The following is a 20,663-nucleotide window of genomic DNA, read 5'->3' as shown; positions in this document are numbered from 1 at the left end:
CCTTTTGATGTAGAATGCTGACTTTAAAAGTACAGCCGATAAATGAGAATGGCATACACTGCTACACAGTCCAGTTCTTTTGTGATTTCTTAAAAGGTGACATTGCTCACATCATTGCTCTATGTGACACCTAGATGTTAGATGTGTAACCAGTTATTGTGCTGCATCCAGCACCTATATTTTGCAACCCAGCTTACCATCTGTTTGAAGTATTGTCCTGCTTTGAGTAAGCGCCCAAAATGCTGACAGCATTTTGGGTTTACTGCAATAAAAGCAATTTGACATTTACAGACATGAAAGTACATATTGCTCACAAAAATTCTCCCCATAGGCTTTATTGTGCACTCATTGTGCTCTACAATTTGGCACTGCAATTGGAAAAAAATTAATTACACAGTAACAACTGTTCTATTTCAATGGACATAACTTAACCCTTTCAACGACCCGTGTTCTTCATAGCATGGATCAGCTCATGGGATTAGACAAAAGGCTTTTACAGATCAGAGAAACCAGAAAAGTGATTACACGTCCTGACATTTACTGCGAAAACTGTAAATACCTTTAATTATTAATTTTTATAATTCTTTTCATAATAAATTTCCAGAGGTCTAGTTAAATTTGACATCAAGACGGACTCAATGCCAAGTAAATTATGCACCATTTGCAAACGTTTGCTGCAGAGGGATAGTTTCAAAGAAAATAGTATGAAAACAAAGTGGATTTTGAGTGAACTCAACTGCTCACTATTCAACTTAAGTGTACTGCATCACAAATCGGAAGACCCAGAGTTAGAGTCCCAGCCTAGATGGCATTTGTACTTGGTTTACTCAAACAGTGAGGGACCTATCTCTGAGGGGTTGATAGCTCAAATGATGAATGCAGGCAGTGTGACTCAAGCCTGAGAAACTATGGAGATTTCTTTGTTCACTTTACAAAGATCAAATTTTACTAGGTTAAATTAAAATGTTATGTTTTATAGCTTGTACTTTTGAGCATGTTCTGTCAACAATCTTTCATCTTGTAATTCCAAAAAGCATTGACATATGTTTAGCTGAAGCAACCTGTAATGCTTTAGTCACTGCACAAATACCTAATGTTTCCGTCTTACGAAGTTGATGGGGTGGGGCAAAAATCATCTAATGTGAATTATGGTTTATGGTGCATGACAGAAAAAGTATTAGTTAATGCCACAAAGTCCTGTGTTACAATCGGGTGAGGAGGAGTTCATTGGCTCCCTGTTTGCCCTCTCCTTGTTTGATTGCAACAGATTTTTTTGTTAAAGCTTGCCAAATCAACACATGTTTAACCGTTTGTGCTGTGATCATAAAAGACAAAATTAGACAGATTTTCTTGAGTTTTAACAAAGAAAAGAGGATTTTTTTTACTGTACTGATCCCAGTCTAAGTAAAGTAATAAAATATGCTCCGACTTTCACGCTCCAACTTCTCGCACAACACGCAGATTACAGGGCGAGGAAGGATAGATTAAGCAAGTTAGAGTCCAGTAAAATTAAAGGGATATACAGTTCTTGGAGGTTAGTGATTTGGTTGGCGTCAGGCTGAATTTCAGAGTCCTGGTCTGGTCCTAAGGCTTTCAACATTGAAATTATTAAAGGATGCAGATGACAATTTGTCTGTTCTTCTGGATTCAGTAAGCTTGTAAGTTGGGTAGAGAGAGAAATTAAGGAATCCACCGAGATTTTTGTTCCGTCAACATCTCAGCTGCTGGTCCTGTCCTGCAGAGAAAGCAGGTGCTTAAGATTGGGTTGTCACATGACCTCCTCCAACTGCCCAAGGATCCAGATAAGGTCATGGCCAATGTATTTCAGTTATAGCTTGATTAATCATATCTGGGAATCTTTCTTTCAGCAAGGGTCCACGTTGTGAAATGGTTACATTTAATGATTCGTCTACACCTCTGGTTGAGTACCTGAATGAGTCAGGGCCCTATGCCAATGGGATAGAGGATGTGGTTCATACACATTCCCCTGAGATCATCGCCTTTGGTGGGTTTTTGCACAGGTAGACTCCACCTCATTGGTGTTGAAATGTGGACGGTGCAGTGATGCAAATTGCACAGCTATCCTTGGCGGTGAGCTCAAATTATTGGAATGCAGGCAGAGTAGTTATTTTTAAATTCAGTTGGCATTTTCAAAAATATTTATTTGATATAAAGCAAGTTTTCATGACACCTGTTCTCATCTTGTAGTTTTTCTGTTGTGTTTTCAATGTACCTAGTTTTCATGCAGGTGAATAATTAAAATATATGTCCGTATGTTAATGGTAAGCCTTTTGAGTCCCGATTTCCATTTTCAACTGCTTAAATATAATATATATTGACTTCCGGTTGGGGCTATGCAGAGCTAAGTCGCACGTTCGGCAGCTCCCGCTAAAAACGGCCTTTTGGGCTCTTTTCAGGGCCCCAATGGCATTTTATTGACTTTTCCCGGTGTGGGAAGGAGATTGCAATAGTTCCCCGACAGTGTATGGCTTGGACCAGGAGCGGGGCGACTAAAAAAAGTGGTGGATAAGCCAAAGAAAGTGCGAGGGAAGAAGAGCAAGATGGCGGCGGGCGGGGACCAGGCAGCGTGGATGCAGTGGGCGCAGGAGCAGCAGGAGGTTAACCAGCGCTGCTTCAGGGAGCTCAAAGCGGACCTGCTGGAGCCGATGAAGGCTTCTATTGATAAGCTGTTGGAGACCCAGACGGCCCAGGGGATGGCGGATCCGCAAGGTCCGACAAAAGATCTCCGACAACGAGGACGAGATCTTGGGCCTAGCGGTAAAGGTGGAGGCGCACGAGGCGCTCCACAAGAAATGGCAGGAACGGTTCGAGGAGATGGAGAATCGGTCGAGGCGGAAGAATCTGCGAATCCTGGATCCTGGGCCTCCCGGAGGGGCTGGAGGGGTCGGACGTGGGGGCCTATGTGGTCACCATGTTAAACTCGCTGATGGGAGCGTGGTCCTTCCAGGGGCCCCTGGAGCTGGAAGGGGCCCATAGAGTGCTGACGAGGAGGCCCAAGGCTAACGAGCCGCCGCGGGCAGTGTTGGTGCGGTTTCATCGGTTCGCTGATCGGGAGTGTGTGCTCAGGTGGGCCAAGAAGGAGAAGAGCAGCAGGTGGGAGAACGCGGAGGTTTGAATATATCAGGACTGGAGCGTGGAGGTGGCGAAGAAGAGGGCCGGGTACAACCGGGCGAAGGCGGTGCTGCACAGGAAGGGGGTGAAGTTTGGCATGCTGCAGCCGGCACGACTGTGGGTCACCTACAAGGACCGGCACCATTATTTTGAGTCCCCGGAGGAGGCGTGGGATTTTGTTCAGGCCGAGAAGCTGGACACAAACTGAGAGTCGGGATGGGGAGTTGGGCGTGGGGATGGTCGGGGATTGTTGTTGTTGTGTTACATTTTGAGGGAGGTTCTTTGTTCTTGTTTCTTTTTGATTCGGTGTGGGTGGTTAGGGTGGGTTGGGCACTGTTTTGGTTGGGTCTGTCGGGTGGGCTGTTGGAGGGGGGCAAGTAAACGGAGTAGGGAGTAGATGGCCGGTAGGGGGGATGGGGCCCCGCGGGGGAGGGGGAGGCCCGAGTCGGGGGTGAGGGGACTGGGCCTGTAAAAGGAGCTGTGCCAGAGGAGTTGGGGCCGGGCAGGTGGAAAGCACGGGCTTTTTCCCGCGCTGAAGGCTGGAAGGTGCGGGGCCGGGAAGCGCGGGCTTTTTCCCGCGCTTGGGATGGAAGGGGGAGGCAGGGAGCCTTCTGGTGGGTAATGGAGGGGGAGGGGAAGTCCCACAATGTGAGGAGTCGAAGGAGAGGCGGGACTGGCTGGGGTCAGCAGGAGTCAGCTGACTTGCGGGAGTTCAATGGGGGGAGCAAAACAGCTAGGAGGGGTCCTAGCTGGGGTGGGGGTGGGGGGAAACCGGGATGCTGCTGGTATGGTCAAGGAGGAGCTGGAGCGAGGGGAGGGGGTTGGGACGGGGGTCTGCCGCTGTGGGGAAGGGGCCGGGTGTGGGGCGCGGGCACGTGGCTGGCCGAGGAGGGGTTATGGCTAGTCAGCGAGGGAGGGGGGCGGGTAGCCCCCTGATCCGGCTGATAACCTGGAACGTAAGGGGACTGAACGGGCCGGTTAAGCGGGCCCAGGTGTTCATGCACCTGAAGGGGCTAAAGGAGGATGTGGTCATGCTCCAGGAGACACACCTGAAGGTGGCAGACCAGGTAAGATTGAGGAAGGGGTGGGTAGGTCAGGTGTTTCATTCGGGGCTGGATGCCAAAAATCGGGTGTTGGCGATCTTGATGGGAAAGAGGGTGTCGTTCGAGGCGCCGAGTATTGTGACAGACAATGGCGGCAGGTACGTAATGGTAAGTGGTCAGCTGCAAGGGGAGAGGGTGGTGCTGGTCAACGTGTAAGCCCCGAACTGGGACGATGCGGGTTTTATGCGGCGCATGTTGGGTCGGATCCCGGACTTGGAAGTGGGGGTCCTGATAATGGGGGGAGACTTTACCACGGTGTTGGATCCGGCACTGGACCGCTCCAGGTCTAGGACGGGTAGGAGGCCGGCGGCGGCTAAAGTGCTGAGGGCGTTTATGGACCAGATAGGAGAAGGACCCTTGGAGATTTGCAAGGCCGGGGCTAGGGAATTTTCATTCTTCTCGCATGTTCATAAGGCCTATTCCCGGATTGACTTTTTTGTTACGAGCAGGGCGCTGATAGCGAGAGTAGAGGATACCGAGTACTCGGCGATAGCCATTTCGGGTTACGCCCCGCATTGGGTAGACCTAGAGCTGGGGGAGGAGATGGACCAGCGCCCGTTGTGGCGCTTGGAGGTGGGGCTGATGGCGGACGAGGAGGTGAGCGAGTGGGTCCGAGGAAGCATAGAGAGATACCTGGAGGGCAACGATAATGGGGAGGTCCGAGTGGGGATGGTCTGGGAGGCGCTGAAGGCAGTGGTTAGGGGAGAGTTGATCTCCATTACGGCCCACAAGGAGAGGAGAGGCTGGTGAGGGTAGATAGGAGGTACGCAGAGGTGCCGGAGGAGGGACTGTTGAGGGAGAGGCGTAGCCTCCAGGCCGAATTCGACCTGTTGACCACCAGGAAGGCGGAGGCGCAGTGGAGGAAGGCCCAGGGGGCGGTTTATGAATATGGGGAAAAGGCAAGCCGGATGCTGGCGCATCAGCTTCGGAAGCGGGAAGCAGCTAGGGAGATCGGGGGAGTTAAGGATAGGGGAGGGAGTGTGGTGCGGAGTGGGGCTGGCATCAATGGGGTCTTCAGGGACTTTAATGAGGAATTGTATCGGTTCGAGCCCCCACTGGAGAAGGGAGGGATGGGCCGCTTTCTGGACCAAATGAAATGAAATGAAATGAAAATCGCTTATTGTCACAAGTAGGCTTCAAATGAAGTTATTGTGAAAAGCCCCTAGTCGCCACATTCCCGTGCCTATTCGGGGAGGCTGGTACGGGAATTGAACCGTGCTGCTGGCCTGCCTTGGTCTGCTTTCAAAGCCAGCGATTTAGCCCAGTGTGCAATTGAGGTTCCCGAAGGTGGAGGAGGGACTGGTGGCGGGATTAGGGGGCCCGATTGGGCTGGAGGAGCTGGCCAAAGGGATAGGGAGCATGCAGGCAGGGAAGGCACCAGGACCGGACGGATTCCCGGTCGAATTCTACAAAAAATATGTGGACCTGTTGGGCTTGTTGCTGGTTAGGACCTTCAATGAGGCAAGGGGGGCGGGGGCTTTGCCCCCGACGATGTCCCGGGCACTGATCTCCTTGATCCTGAAGCGGGACAAGGATCCCCTGCAGTGTGGGTCTTACAGGCCGATTTTGTTGTTAAATGTAGATGCCAAGGTGCTGGCGAAGGTCTTAGCCATGAGAATTGAGGATTGGGTGCTGCAGGTTATCCATGAAGACCAGACGGGGTTCGTGAAGGGGAGGCAGTTGAACGCGAATGTGCGGAGACTTCTGAACGTTATCATGATGCCGGCGAGGGAGGGGGAGGCAGAGATAGTGGTGGCGATGGACGCTGAGAAAGCCTTTGATAGGGTAGAGTGGGGGTACTTGTGGGAGGTGCTGAAGAGGTTCGGGTTTGGGGAGGGATTCGTCAGATGGGTTAGGCTGTTGTATGAGGTCCCGATGGCGAGTGTGGCCACGAACAGGAGGAGGTCCGAGTACTTTCGGTTGCATCGAGGGACGAGGCAGGGGTGTCCCCTGTCCCCCCTGCTCTTAGCACTGGCGATTGAACCCCTTGCTATGGCACTGAGGGAGTCGAGTAACTGGAGGGGGTTGGTGCGGGGTAGGGAGGAGCACAGGGTGTCGCTATATGCGGACGACTTGCTGCTATGTGTGGCGGACCCGGTGGGGGGAATGGCGGAGGTAATGAGGATCCTCCGGGAGTTCAGGGATTTCTCAGGGTACAAGCTCAACATGGGGAAGAGCGAGTTGTTCGTGGATCACCCAGGGGACTAGGAGAGGGGGATTGGCGAGCTCCCATTAAAAAGGGCGGAGAGGAGCTTCTGGTATTTGGGGATTCAGGTGGCCAGGAGCTGGGGGGCCTTGCATAGACTTTATTTCATGAGGCTGGTAGAGCAAATGGAGGAGGAGTTTAAGAGGTGGGACGAGTTGCCGCTGTCCTTGGCGGGTCAGGTGCAGTCAGTCAAGATGACGGTGCTCCCAAGGTTTTTGTTCCTGTTCCAATGCCTCCCCATTCCTATCCCAAAGGCCTTCTTTAGGCGGGTCAACGGGGTTTGTGTGGGCGCGAGGGACTCCGAGGGTGAGAAGGGTGTTCCTGGAGCGGAGTAGGGATGGGGGGGGATGGCGCTGCCCAACCTCTGTTGGTACTACTGGGCCGCCAATGCGGCGATGGTGCGCAAGTGGGTGATGGAGGGGGATGGGGCTGCATGGAAGAGGCTGGAGACGGCGTCTTGTGAGGGTACGAGTCTGGAGGCGCTGGCAACGGCGCCGCTGCCGCTCCTGCCAATGAGGTATACCACGAGCCCGGTGGTGGCGGCTACCCTCAAAATCTGGGGGCAATGGAGGTGGCACAGGGGGGAAGTGGGGGCCTCGGTGTGGACCCTAATATGGGGTACCACCGGTTTGTCCCAGGGAGAATAGATGGAGGGTTTTTGGGGTGGCACAGGGCAGGGATAAGAAGGTTGGGGGACCTGTTTGTGGATGGGAAGTTCACGAGCCTGGGTGAGCTGGAGGAGAAGTATGGGCTGCCCCCGGGGAACACCTTTAGGTATCTACAGGTAAGGGCGTTTGCCAGGTAGCAAGTGGTGGAATTCCCGCTGCTGCTGCCACGCACGGTACAGGACAGGTGCTCTCGGGGGTGTGGGTTGGAGAGGGGAAGATCTCGGAAACTTACCAGGTGATGCAGGAGGAGGAGGAGGCCTTGGTGGAGGAGCTAAAAGGTAAGTGGGAGGAGGAGTTGGGGGAGGAGATCGAGGAGGGGACGTGGGCAAATGCCCTTGGGAGGGTGCGCAAGGCTCAGCCTCATACTGCACAGGGCACACTTGACCGGGACAAGGATGAGCCTGTTTTTGGGGGTGAGGACAGGTGTGTTAGGTGCTCAGCGCGCCCAGCAAACCACACCCATATGTTCTGGGCATGCCCAGCGCTGGAGGAATTCTGGAAGGGAGTAGCAAGGACGGTATCGAGGGTGGTAGGATCCAGGGTCAAACCGGGCTGGGGGCTCGCAATATTTGGGGTTGCAGGGGAGCCGGGAGTGCAGAAGGTGAAAGAGCCCGGCATTCTGGCCTTTGCGTCCCTGGTAGCCCGGCAAAGGATTCTTCTTCAGTGGAAGGATGCGAGGCCCCCAAGCGTGGAATCCTGGATCAACGATATGGCGGGGTTTATTAAATTGGAGAGGGTGAAATTTGCCTGAAGGGGATCGGTGCAAGGTTTTCAGGCGGTGGCAACTGTTCTTGGACGTCCTGGCAGAACGGTAGACAATGGTCAGCAGCAGCAGCAGCGGGGGGGGGGCGGGGGGGGGGTTCTATTTTACTTTTGTTTGTCTATAGTGGTGGATCTGAGGGGGTGCATATATTTACTATGTGTTAATTCGGGGTGTTAATTTCTTATTTATGTATAGGGGGGATGGGGGCACGGGGTTGTTTTGTTTTGTATTTAATTCTATTGGGTTCCTTTTACATTTTATTGTTGATATTTTGTGAAAACTTTAATAAAAATTATTTAAAAAAGAGAAAAATATATATATAATATATATTATATAAATCCTGGGTCCCCAGAGTTAATTTTGGGGGTACCCCAAAGATGCATTGGGGCATCCCTCTCGGAAGTTGCTTGGTGCGGCTTCCTGCAGCAATTATCCAGCAGAGCTAACTTCCCCAGGACAATTGAGCTGCATTGAGAACCATGCGAGAAAGCGATTTAAATCACTTACTTTGGATGGTTTAGCCAGTTTTACATCGAGTTCTTCCCAAAGAGTTAGGAGGAAAGAGTTGGGAACCACATCTAACTTCGGCGTAACTGTTTCAAACACCCAGACAGAGCCCTGCATGGGATACGCCCCAAAATCCTCTTTCCCCCCCCGACCCCCCATCAACACGTGACCTGACCCTCTCTACCTAACCCCCAAATTCCATGCACTCACCTTCTCCCCGGCCCTATAAACCAACCTGATTTCTGCCAGTTAGTGTAGTTTAAAAAAAAAGAAGGGGGGCTCTGTGGCCTCAGTTCCCCAGTGTTACATTGGTCTGTGGCCTTTGGGGACACTTTTGCTGCAGGCTCCAAGCAGTTCCAACCAGCCGAGATTTAAATGAAGTTTCCAAGGCTGGTAAGTGTGCTTTACACTTTAGTAATTGCAGTGGACTAGGAATTTATGGCTCTGGGTGGAACTTGGGTCCCATTGCGTTTGCACTCATATAACTGTCTTGGTATCAACAATGAAAGACTCACCTTAGTTTCCAGTTTTAAATCCAAGCAGTTGAAGACTGATTTCCTGAAAGCAGCAAAATGAGTTGGCTCTGCTGGTTGTGACAAATTTCTCAACAACAATAAAATAGAAAAACTGCACCTAGTTTTGAAATCTTTATTAATTTGGATTTAATGCCATGCTAGGCATCAATGTTTGCATAAACTGCAGCAAGTGTTTTTTTTGTAGGCAATGGCCAGCATATTGTGTGCATTTCATTGGACGGCCAAAACGTTTTGGCAATATTTCTGCAAATGGTTGCAAAAGCAACTACTGCCGTTGTTAATAAGTTGTATTAATTCTAGGTTGGTGTTTATTTTCTTAATCAAGCTCATAAATCTTGTCAAATGTCCAACATTTCCTTCTTGCATTCATAAAAAAAAAGAGCAAGTACAAACATTACAAATACTGCAAAGAAGATGTATACTTTGTATATTTGTAAATACCACTGAACCAACTGACTTGAAATAAGATGGAACCCAATCTTACCATACGTGTCAGGATATCTCTGAAATTCTTAAACCATTCTGCTTTCAACTAGTAAATGTTCTATGGTGTTGCTTATTTAAGTTAGGCTCATTGTGCAGTTTTTGTAAAGCTGCAAGAATATTCCTTTTGATGTATAGCAATCTAGTCCCTTTAAAAAAAAAAATTAATTGTTAAAGAACAAAGAAATGTACAGCACAGGAACAGGCCCTTCGGCCCTCCAAGCCCGTGCCGACCATGCTGCCCGACTAAACTACAATCTTCTACACTTCCTGGGTCCGTATCCCTCTATTCCCATCCTATTCATGTATTTGTCAAGATGCCCCTTAAATGTCACTATCGTCCCTGCTTCCACCACCTCCTCCGGTAGCGAGTTCCAGGCACCCACTACCCTCTGTGTAAAAAACTTGCCTCGTACATCTACTCTAAACCTTGCCCCTCTCACCTTAAACCAATGCCCCCTAGTAATTGACCCCTCTACCCCGGGGAAAAGCCTCTGATTATCCACTCTGTCTATGCCCCTCATAATTTTGTAGACCTCTATCAGGTCGTCCCTGTAGATAGAAAATGCTGGACGTCTAAAATGAGGCTACAAGATTAGTTTGTCATTTAAAACAGAACAAGAAAAACCTCATAAGTGAGATGGTGGCTGTTTCCAGAGTTACTATTTGAGGCTGAAACTATAAATGTGGATGTTTAGATTGGATAGGTGGATGTTGGAAAATAGGGTGAAGGGGTAGGCAAAAAGTGTGGCAAATGTGGTTAGGACAGTTGTTCACTTGAAGGCTAAATACCAATGTGGGCTGGTTGGCTGGAAAGTGGTGAAATTCCCAATCAAATAATGACGCACACAGTAAAAATGTGACTTTTTTTGATAATCACATATGGGACCTACATGTCTAGGCACTGAATCATATTATAGGATCAAGACTACTCCAAACCGTGGTTCCATTATATTATTTTCACGAATAGATAATATGGTTCGTCATCATGAGAAAAGAAACTGCTGAAATTATAACTTCTGGCATTAAGCTGTGGCATATTCAGATATCTATGTTTTGTTTTATTTCTTATTACATTTAAGCAAGGAGGGCGGGTGAAACCAGGAAACTACAAGCCAGTCAATTTGGCATCAGTTGTGGGAGGTTGGTGGAATCTATCATCAGTGACAGTATGACTGAGCACTTGAACAGTTCTCAGCTGAGTAAAGAGAATCCGCATCGATTTGTGAAACGTAGATCATGTCTGACTAATCCAGTAGAATTTTTTGAGGTGACCGCTAACTTGGCAGATGGAGGAGTATGTATAGGTATTGTTTGCATGGATTTCCAGAAGACTTTTGTTTAGATTTTCCACAAACGATCATTAGACAACAGAATTGGAAGTAACCTTCAGAGGGATTGACAATTAGCTAAAGGAAGGAAGGAGACAGAGTGATAAAGGAAATGTATTCTTGTTTGACAGGGTGATCCTCTAAAATCTGTACTGCGACCTCAGTCTTTCACCATATATTTTAACGACTTAGATGAAAGAATCGAGGATTGTATGTCCAGGATTTCACCTGGAGGTTCTTATTTCTTGGCACATCTGGAGGAGAAAAAAGAAAAAGAAACTGCTGAGGAGCTGCACTTCTAGCTTTCAATTTGTAGTTTTCAATAAAAGAGCTTCATGATGTAGTTTGCTGCCAGATAATAGGGGATACAACAGATTGAAAAGGAAGAGAAGAAACTACTACATTTTCCCTGTCTCTCATTCCATCCATAAGACCTGAAGAACATAGTGCTCAAAGAGAGTGGATATTTATTAACCAAACAACTGTAAAATATCACCAGCCAAGAGGTGAAAGTAGCCATGTCTTCCTGTGTTGATGGGCCCTGCATTAGTGATAAAGCTACTTAGTCCTGAGGCTCTGTAGCTGTTCTGTATTGGCTAAGTGATTGGATGGTGTTGTCTTTAATGCAGTTTGATATTGAAGCTTCAAACGTAAAACACAATAGAATTGGGGACAGATGTATTGGGGGGGTTTTCTGCGCCCCGCCCCCACCACCCGTGCCCCTCCCCCCCACCGTGCCCCTCCCCCACCCGTGCCCCTCCCCCACCGGTGCCCCTCCCCCCACCAGTGCCCCTCCCCCCACCAGTGCCCCTCCCCCCACCGGTGCCCCTCCCCCCACCAGTGCCCCTCCCCCCACCGGTGCCCCTCCCCATCCACGCCCCGCCCCATCCACGCCCCGCCCCCATCTGTGCCCTGCCTCCATCTGTGCCCCGCCCCATCCGTGCCCCACCCGCGCCCCGCCCCCCATCCGCGCCCCTCCCCCCCCACCCGCGCCCCCCACCCGCGCCCCTCCCCCCACCCGCGCCCCTCCCCCCCACCCGCGCCACGCCTGCGCCCCTCCCCCACCCGCGCCCATCCCCCCACCCACGCCCCTCCCCCCACCCACACCCCTCCCCCCACCCGCGCCCCTCCCCCACCCGCGCCCCTCCCCACGCCCCTCCCCACCCGCTCCCCTCCCCCATCCGCGCCCCCCCTCCGCGCCCCTCCACCCCCCCACTCGTGCCCCGCCCCTCCACCCCCCCACCCGTGCCCCGGCCCCCAATCCATGCCCCCTCATCCCCACCATTCGCCCCTCCCCCCACCCGCACCCCGCCCCCTCCCATCCGCACCCCCCCACCCACGCCCCGCCACCGGACCCCCCGTCCTCCCATCCGCGCCCCTCCACCCCTCATCCGCCCCCCCCGGCTGATGTGTGTCTGCTTCCTGCCCAGGTCTGTCCCGGCTGCAGAAAGTGACAAATGTTTTGGGATGTTAGAGTACAATCGTGTCAGCAAAGGATTTGTTTTCATCATTGCGGGTGGTACCTGGAGCAGCGCAGGACCCGGACCCGGACAGATGTATTGTTGATGTATTATTTTGCAAACACAGAAGATTGCCAATCTGCTCTTCACTTTCAAGATATGACTTTCTTATAATTTGGTAGGTTTGTCCACTGAAAGAATATGTCATATTGTTGATGTACTCATTGCTTTAGATTGCTACTTAGAAATAAAGAATATTCACCAAAACTGAACAGCAGTTTGTCTTCCATAGGGATACTTTCTTGGATTAATCCAGTTCTAACGAAAAATCAGTGATTTAAACAGTAGAGTGGACCAGTTTTTGCAGGGGATGGCGAGGGAGCATGGTATTGCTATTGCTGTTTCAGGCCCTTTTACAAGTTGTGTCTTGATTAAACGGGTGTAACTGTTTTTTAACAGTAACGGCAGACCTACCGTGTAATATAATGCAGTTAAATTGTTAATTTGTCAATTTTTTTCGACTTAACTTTTTCTGTTATTTTTCAAAATATTTTTACTTATCATCTTCTATTTTTACCCCATGTGTATGCCCCAAACTTCAATTTGCTCTGCGTAAAAATCATTAAGAGCAATTTTATTTTGATACTTTCTGTTTCCTGTTTTTGTTTCTTAGAGGATGCGGGTGGGGTACTTGGACTGTGTTTGGCTTGACATTACCCCAGGTCCATGTTGTGAATGCCCAGTAAAGAATTCAGCAAGCAGGTGCACACTGCATAGAGCTGAAATTCTGACCAAAGAGATTGTTTGATTTCTCATTGTGACCTAGTTTACAGTCATTGTAAATTTGTACAGAACAAGACCATTTTACTCTTGCTGTGACCACCTTGTAGAAACATATGAATTTCTTAGTGCTGCCAGCATGGTGGTCATCTGAAGTAGGTTGCATACTTTCATCATATGCTGTTGCCTTAATTTGAAAACCAATGCTGCAGTACTCCCAAGTTTAAACATTTAGAGCACTTGACTGTTAAATTGGTACAATCTTAATTATACATGGATCTACAGTGAATGGTGACGATCTGGAGCTGCAGGAGGTCAATATATTGTGTAGAAGCTAGAAGAATATGGAGTTTATCCAGAGAGGGAATTCAACATGAGGTGCAGTTGGGCAGTAGCTTTTTACCACCACGTCATTCTTGCGTGCAATGACGGAGCAGGATTTTAATTTCTGCAAGAGTCTGGTGACTCTGGGAGTTCAGAAAGATGCTGTGTTGGACACAGGAGAAAGGGAGTACGCAAAATCCCTCTGATTTGTAGGGAGTTTGATATGTGATCCACCGAATGAGAGAGACCTCCGCGGCCTCTCCGCTTCAAAGAGGGGTTCCTGAATCGTACTCGCCAAAACGTGGTGACTCAGGAGGCGCAACTGGACAGTTAAGAACATAGGGATAATGTAAAGGAGAGAAAAGGGTAGTAGTATCTGTTGGGACAATGGGTCCATGTGTCACTAGGGTCGAATGGCCTGCTCTGAAGTTCTTTGTTCCTATTGGACAGGTATTAGATGATCAATGGTGGTGATCCAGAGAAGGGTGGTCAAGGACTACATTCTGACACCATGAAACCAGGAACTAACTGGGGAATGGAAGAGAAGTGGACTCCAGGAATAGGATACTGGTAGTAGTGGGAGATTTAATAGCTATGTGTGAATTTGCAGTATTGATGTGGAATCCAAAATTGCAATGGAAAATGTTCCAAAGTGCAGTGGCTGTCTTTAACTAACAATGAGTGAAGAATAAATATCACTCTGTGAAATTAAGCCAGTAAGCAAGTTGCAATACAAAAACCAATTAAAATAAGGAGTTTTGAGAAAATACACTGAATGAGAATTTCATTCCAGTGAGACCATGATCAGGATATTAGCAGCCCTCTAAAGCCAAGCTAGGAGGTGGGAAAGCTGGTAAATTGACCACAGAAGGCACTGGGAGGGATCCCAACTTCTTTCTGCCTCCCTGGATTATTTCAGGAGATGGGTAAGGGGGCATCTCGGCCATCTGCCGACTGGAGGCAGACAACCAATTAAGGTTATTAACTGACATATTAATGCCCATCTTACATTGATGTCAGAGCAATCCCACTGCCGCATGGGGAGGCCTCCAGGATCACTGAGTCGGCCTCCCAGTGGTTTCCTGTAGGGAAGCATTGAGAGACTACAACTGGGCAAGATCGGCTGTTCATCCGGGCAGGATCTTCTGGTTCCACCGCAAGTGCACCCCCGCTGCAAGTTTCCTGGCAGCATGTGGTAAATTCAATGGGAAATCCCATTGACAGCGGCAGGACCAGAAGATTCCGCTGTCGGTCGCCGAGATGCATGCTGATGAGAGGCCACAGAATTTTGCCCACTATGTCCGGATGTGCCAAACCACTTCACGGCTAATTATATATATTTTTCAGATGTAGCCACTTTGTAGGGAAACATAGTAACCATTTTGTACATAAGAAGAACTCACAAACAACAATGTGATGCGCTAAATGACCAAATAATCAATTTTGCTGATATTAGTTGAGGGGTGAATGTTGGCCAAGACATAAAGGGAACACCTTTGCTCTTCAAGGAGTCTCATGGGACCTTTTTCATCCACCTGAGAGATCATACACATCCTCAGTTTAACATGTCATCTCAAACTGGTACTTCTGACAGTGCAAAACTTCTTCAGTACTGCGCAGAAGTATCAGGTCAAATTGTGAGGAATGGATTTTTGGACTCAGGTGAGAATTCTTCCACTGATTCTCGGCTGATATCTGTTAGACTTGAAGCTAAATTTGTGAAAACTGTTATTCTAATGTTTCATCATGTTTAAATAACTTTTAATTTGCTGAGCTACAATCACTAATTTGATTTTAAAAAATACCCTGGAGCCCAGTGATGTATTTACTCAACTGTCAGATCTTTTGATGAATTTTTATGCAGCAAAAACGATGCAAACAGCTTGGGCTTGATTGTTTTTTTGACTACTTAAAAAATGAGACTTTCAATCCAATTTTCAACCAGTTTATAAAAAAAAAAATTGTTCCCACATTCATAAAGGATAATGTGAGTCAAGAGGAATAAAGGCAGGTTAAGAAATGCCTTAAGGGTTTAGAATGGATAAAATAGGACACGTTATGTGAAAGGGTAAAAATAGGATAGAAAATATTGGGAAAAAGGAAGACCGATCAAGTGAAATACTTTTAATTCTGTTTTATTGAAAGTAGGTTTGTGGGATTTTTTTTGTAACCTTCGCTTAATATTGCAGTATCAAATGTACTCATGGCATTGGAGGACCTATATTATTACTCTGTTAATTTAGGCACCACAGAATGCAGGATATAAATGATTTATAAAAATGGCTGTCATGATCATCTCAGACTCTTTAGTACACCTAAGTTAAACCTTTCCAAGATTTCAATTGTGGTAGATTTAGCGCACTGTTAATATTGTACATAGATTAAATACTTAAGTTTGGTTTTGCAAAATATTAATCAAATGCAGTACATGTGCAAAGTACTGCAATTGTTTAAGTAACATCAGTTGTGTTAATTTCATTTAGGTCATTTATTCTAATAGTAATAGCTTGCACACCTTTCCATTAAATGTACCCCATGAAAGACAGAAAGATGTCTTGATGCTACCAGGACTGAAAACAAATTTGAAAGCTGAAATAGATAATATTTCATCTCTTAATGACCTTAAATCTACTTCATTTTTAAATTATTACTTTTCTGGGTTCTGACTATTTCGAAACAGCATGGAACTGATTATCCAGGAACTGTCGATTTGCACATAAACAACACTCACTTGTGCACACATTTATTCCAGAGTGTCTTTTAAAAGATAGCTGTCATAGGGTGTGCCCTTGAATTATCTGCTTTGGTTCAGCATTATACAAGTGATGGTCTCTTTGAAACAGTGATCCTATGGGACTTATTAAAACTGAATAAAGGAAGTTTGATGCCATACTCATATCCTGCACAGATGTCAAATACAAAATCCTCATATACTATACTTCAGTCAGTTTGCATTTTCATTAATGCATTCAGCAGACATACCTCAACATATGAACGTTGCTGCTGATTAAGCCCAAGGGCACTGACAACAGCTTTAGCGGTAATCTTTTGTTTATACCATTTATTACAATTACAATCAAAAAGAGTTAGCACAATTGTAATTAAATATATAAACTAATGGGGGTTCAGTGTATTTTGCACTAACATGTAGAATCTATCAGTAGGCAATCATTTGAATTCACACATTTGTATCCTCGACAAACTGTAATGCAATCAACTTCAGATAAATATATTTAACTTGGGATAAACGCCTCTGTGAGCCAAGTGTAACTCATTTGCTCCTTTGGATAGAATTCCTCACGGAAGCACCGTTAAGTAAATATGTAACTTGGTTACAAATATATCTGGGTTTAATACTTCACATCCAGTGTATTCAGTATGTGCCTGTTTGATCAAGATATTGCAGAGCATTTTAGAAATCCACCTTAAATTTGATTTCAAAATGTATGTTGGCTATCTGTTATGGCATTGCTCATCTAGATTACGATGTAAATCAGGGTGCAAGATATATTGAAGAACAAAGAGAGCAAATTGATACTTGCCGTTTAGTAGTAGTGGGATTGTGGAGACTTATTATGAGAGAAATTCTTCTTCTCTTTGGATCAGATTGGTCATTTTTGCACAATTACAAGGCTTTATTGGTAGGGTATGAAGTCTCAAGCTGGGTTCTGGACCAACAACATAGATGTGGCAAATTGAGAAATTGAATTCAGTAGCATTATCAGGAAAATGACCACAGAAGCTGCTGTTTCTGTTGTTAAAAACCTAACTGGTTTGTAAATATCCTTCAGTAAATATGATCACTGTTTTCAATATTCCAAGAGCAAGCATTTAAAAAAAAAAAATCAATTGTCAAATCCAAAAGTCCGGATTTAACAATTTGGATCCTGTATTCATCCAGTCAGAGGATATAAAAATCACTTTTGAAACTATCACAGACGTCAGACAATGGGTACAAATATTTGCTGAAACAATATTTTCTCTAACGTAAATTATAGTGATCAAGTGGGAAAAGCAGATTTTTTTATTTTTATAGACTATGGAAATTTATAGACAAGGATTTTGATTGACTAGAAGACCAAAGGATGAATGCACAATATACCTGACATGTCACTGGTTTGCCTGGGGATGGTCTGCAATTCAGCTCTCCCTGTTTGATTCTGGATAAACCTTCAGAACCGCTACTGTGATGTAAGGATGTCAGCAATGAGGAAACTTGGGAAGGGAAGAGAGAAAATATCTGACTTGACTTGTGCCAAAATTAAACTATATTTGAATTAAAATAAATAGTCTCTTCAATGATTAATTCATAATGGATGCATGATTACAGCCAAATAATTCACAAAGCAAACCACATTGTCAAGCCCAGGTACAAATGACACACTGACTCGACTTTACAAGTTCATTGTAGATGCAACTGAAAAGAACATCCTCTCAACTCGATTGAGTTCAGTAGGTGAATTAACCACTCTGGATATAAGACTGTAGTCTCACTCGATGCTTAAGTCAGAAATGATGTGCGAACTCATTTAGGTAATGGTGCGCATCCAAATATGTTAAATATTGCCATGTTTGTCCATAATTCAAAAACAATAATCCAAGGCAATCTATTTGCACCAATGTATATTCATTGGTAACAATTTAAAAGTTAGCACAATAAAAGTAACAACATAAGCTGCTGTTTTTTGTTGTTAAAAACCTAACTGATTTCATTAATGCCCTTCATGAAAGGGAACCTGCCACCTCGTCCTGTTTAACCTACATATGACTCACGTGATTCAATTCAATATTATGGGTGGAATTCTCCCATTTTAAGACTAAATCCCGTGGTGGGACGGGAACATGGAGTGTTTCACGCTGCAGGGGCTGATGGGAAAAAATGCCAGATCTTCCAGCCCCAACCTCATTGATTATGTACCTGGGTGTTTTACACCATATACAGTTGTTGGGCATAGCTGGAATGGCACATAATCCATTGTCGTGGGTGATAGATTGAAAAGGCGCCCAACATCACTGATCCACTATTGAAGAAAGAAGGTGACGCCTGAAAATGAAGGTCGACCTCCAGGAGCATTCTGAGACTGGAAGATGAACCCTCCAGAAAACCTAATTTGGAACGTCTACCTACAGATGCAATGAGGCAAATGAGGCTCCTGCCATCTTCTGGTGGTTTTTCAGCCCACCATGGCAGGGAAGTTTGGAAGTTTTATGCTGACGTGAAACTGATTTCTGTGCCTCCCACCATATTCTCCCCCCATGCCTGGTGTCGTACCCGCTGGGAGGGACTTGGGAGAATTCCACCTCATGTTATTTCCTTTAATGCCCTTTAAGCAATTGGAAATGGACAATAAATGTTTTTGTTACACTGCTGTCCACATCCCAAAACAAATTAAGAACGGCAGTAGATTTCCAGGACAAAATCCTTTAGCTTCCTGAAGTAAAAGATACCAAGTAAGCCTTCAGAAGTACAAATCAATCTGATCTCCAGCATAACAATATCTGAAGACAGCTGAACTTATTTTCAGACAAAATACCCAACCCAGAACTTATACCAGAACAGATCAGAGGAAAAGTAGGGAAAGAAGAAGGGGGAATCAGGGTGTGAGGAATGACAGGGTGGGAAGAGAATTGGGGAGTGGGGGGGGGGGAATGCTGACTGTGGAGGAACGCCTGCTTTTACATCCATAGAAAATGCTGCAAACATTCTGTAGGTCAGGCAGCATCAGTGGAGAGAACAAAGAAGTTAACATTCTGTGTGCAAATTCTTCTTCAGAACTACTAGTTCAAATAGAAAGTATGCACACTTTAACTCATTACCTTATTTGATCAAACTATAGATGATGCCTGGCCGGTTGAATGTTTCCAGCATTTTGGCTTGTGTGTCAGATTTTCACCAGCTCCAATATTTTGGTTTTTGGTCCCTGTTACATCTGTCTGCTTTTCACCCCCATGGGCCACTGGCTGCAGCACAAGTTTCGGACAATTCAGCTCAGTAAATATTTTTAGCATGCTATAAGTGATTGGGTTTACCATTTAGACCCCTAAAATCCAGTTTCTGTGCCACTTGGTGTAATCCTAGTTGTATATAATGTGGACATCAGGTGAAAATAGGGTGAGACTGATTCCCACCACCCTCTAAAGTATTGTCTGTCAACAGTTACTTCCTTGTGGCTGGAGTACTGCAGAACTATGGAACTGTACTCGAGTTTAATCAGCCACCACATTTAGCAGAGAAGGAAAATAAAGGGAGACTATTTTGAAAGAAAAGTCATAATCACACCCCTGGTTATTATAAAAGAATTTGAACAGTGAATTAGATATAACTGTTATATACTCTCTTATGATGGAAAATAAGTGTATTTGAAGAGAGCACCATTGATACTTGCTCAGTTACTTGCAATGAATACTTTCTTTGTACAAATGGTAATGAGGCTGTTAGGAACATGTTCACCTGAAGTGCAGCTTTGTGCATTAGAGGTAATTAAACAACCCCAGAGCTAAATATAAGGGCTCAGCAAGGTTAAGTGAAGAATAATCTAATGCATAGGTGGTAAGTACAGTCTTTTTGGAGCAGAACCAAAATGCTAGATGAATAAGAATCACCATTTTTACGGTGGCAATTTTTCTTTTGGATCCAGAAAACTAGAAACAGCAGACTTATCTAGGTTTTTTTTGAACTTAAAGGTTTCTTGAATGAAAATAGAATAGAATCGCAGAATAGTTACAGCACTGAAGAATGTCATTTGGCCCATTGTGCTCTGTCACCGCTCTCTAAGAACAGTTCAGCTAGTCCCACTGCCCCTCCCTTTCCCAAAAGGAAAATTCCCTTTTGAGAGCCCCGATTTATCTGCCTTCATTACACTTAGCGTACATTCCAGATCTTAACCATTCACTGCATAAAAACATTTACTGTTATGTTCCCCTTATTTCTTTTGCCAGTCGCCTTAAATCAGTGTTGATGGGTTCTTGATCCTTCCACTGATAGGAACAGTTTCTCCCTATCCACTCTGACTAGACCTCTCATGATTTTGAACATCGCTATCAAATGTCCTCTCAGCCTTCCCTTCTCCAAGGAGAACAATCCAGCTTCAGCAATCTATTCACTGAACTGAAATCGCTCATCCCTGGAAATATTCAAGTAAGTCTTTACTGTACCCTCTCTAAGTACTTCACATCCTTCCTAAAGTGCAGTTCTCAGAATTAAACACATGCACAAGTGGAAGCTGAGCCGGTGTTTTATAAAATGTCATCATAATTTCCTTGTTTAGTACCCTATGCCTCTGTTTGTAAATCCCAGGTTCCCATATGCCGTTTTAACCACTTTCTCAACCTGCCCTGCCACATTGAACAATTTCTGCACCTATATCACC

The 20,663-nt window shown here is 46.1% G+C and overlaps 1 protein-coding gene across 12 annotated transcripts in view; it reads left to right on the top strand.

Annotated features, from left to right (window-relative positions):
• dennd1a (DENN/MADD domain containing 1A) overlaps nucleotides 1-20,663 on the top strand; it is a 723,976-nt gene that overhangs the window by 482,842 nt on the left and 220,471 nt on the right. The gene's annotated exons all lie outside the window — the stretch shown is intronic.

This window comes from Scyliorhinus torazame, chromosome 22, assembly GCF_047496885.1.
Source record: "Scyliorhinus torazame isolate Kashiwa2021f chromosome 22, sScyTor2.1, whole genome shotgun sequence".
NCBI lineage: Eukaryota > Metazoa > Chordata > Chondrichthyes > Carcharhiniformes > Scyliorhinidae > Scyliorhinus > Scyliorhinus torazame.
This window is presented reverse-complemented; position numbering and strand designations above follow the sequence as displayed.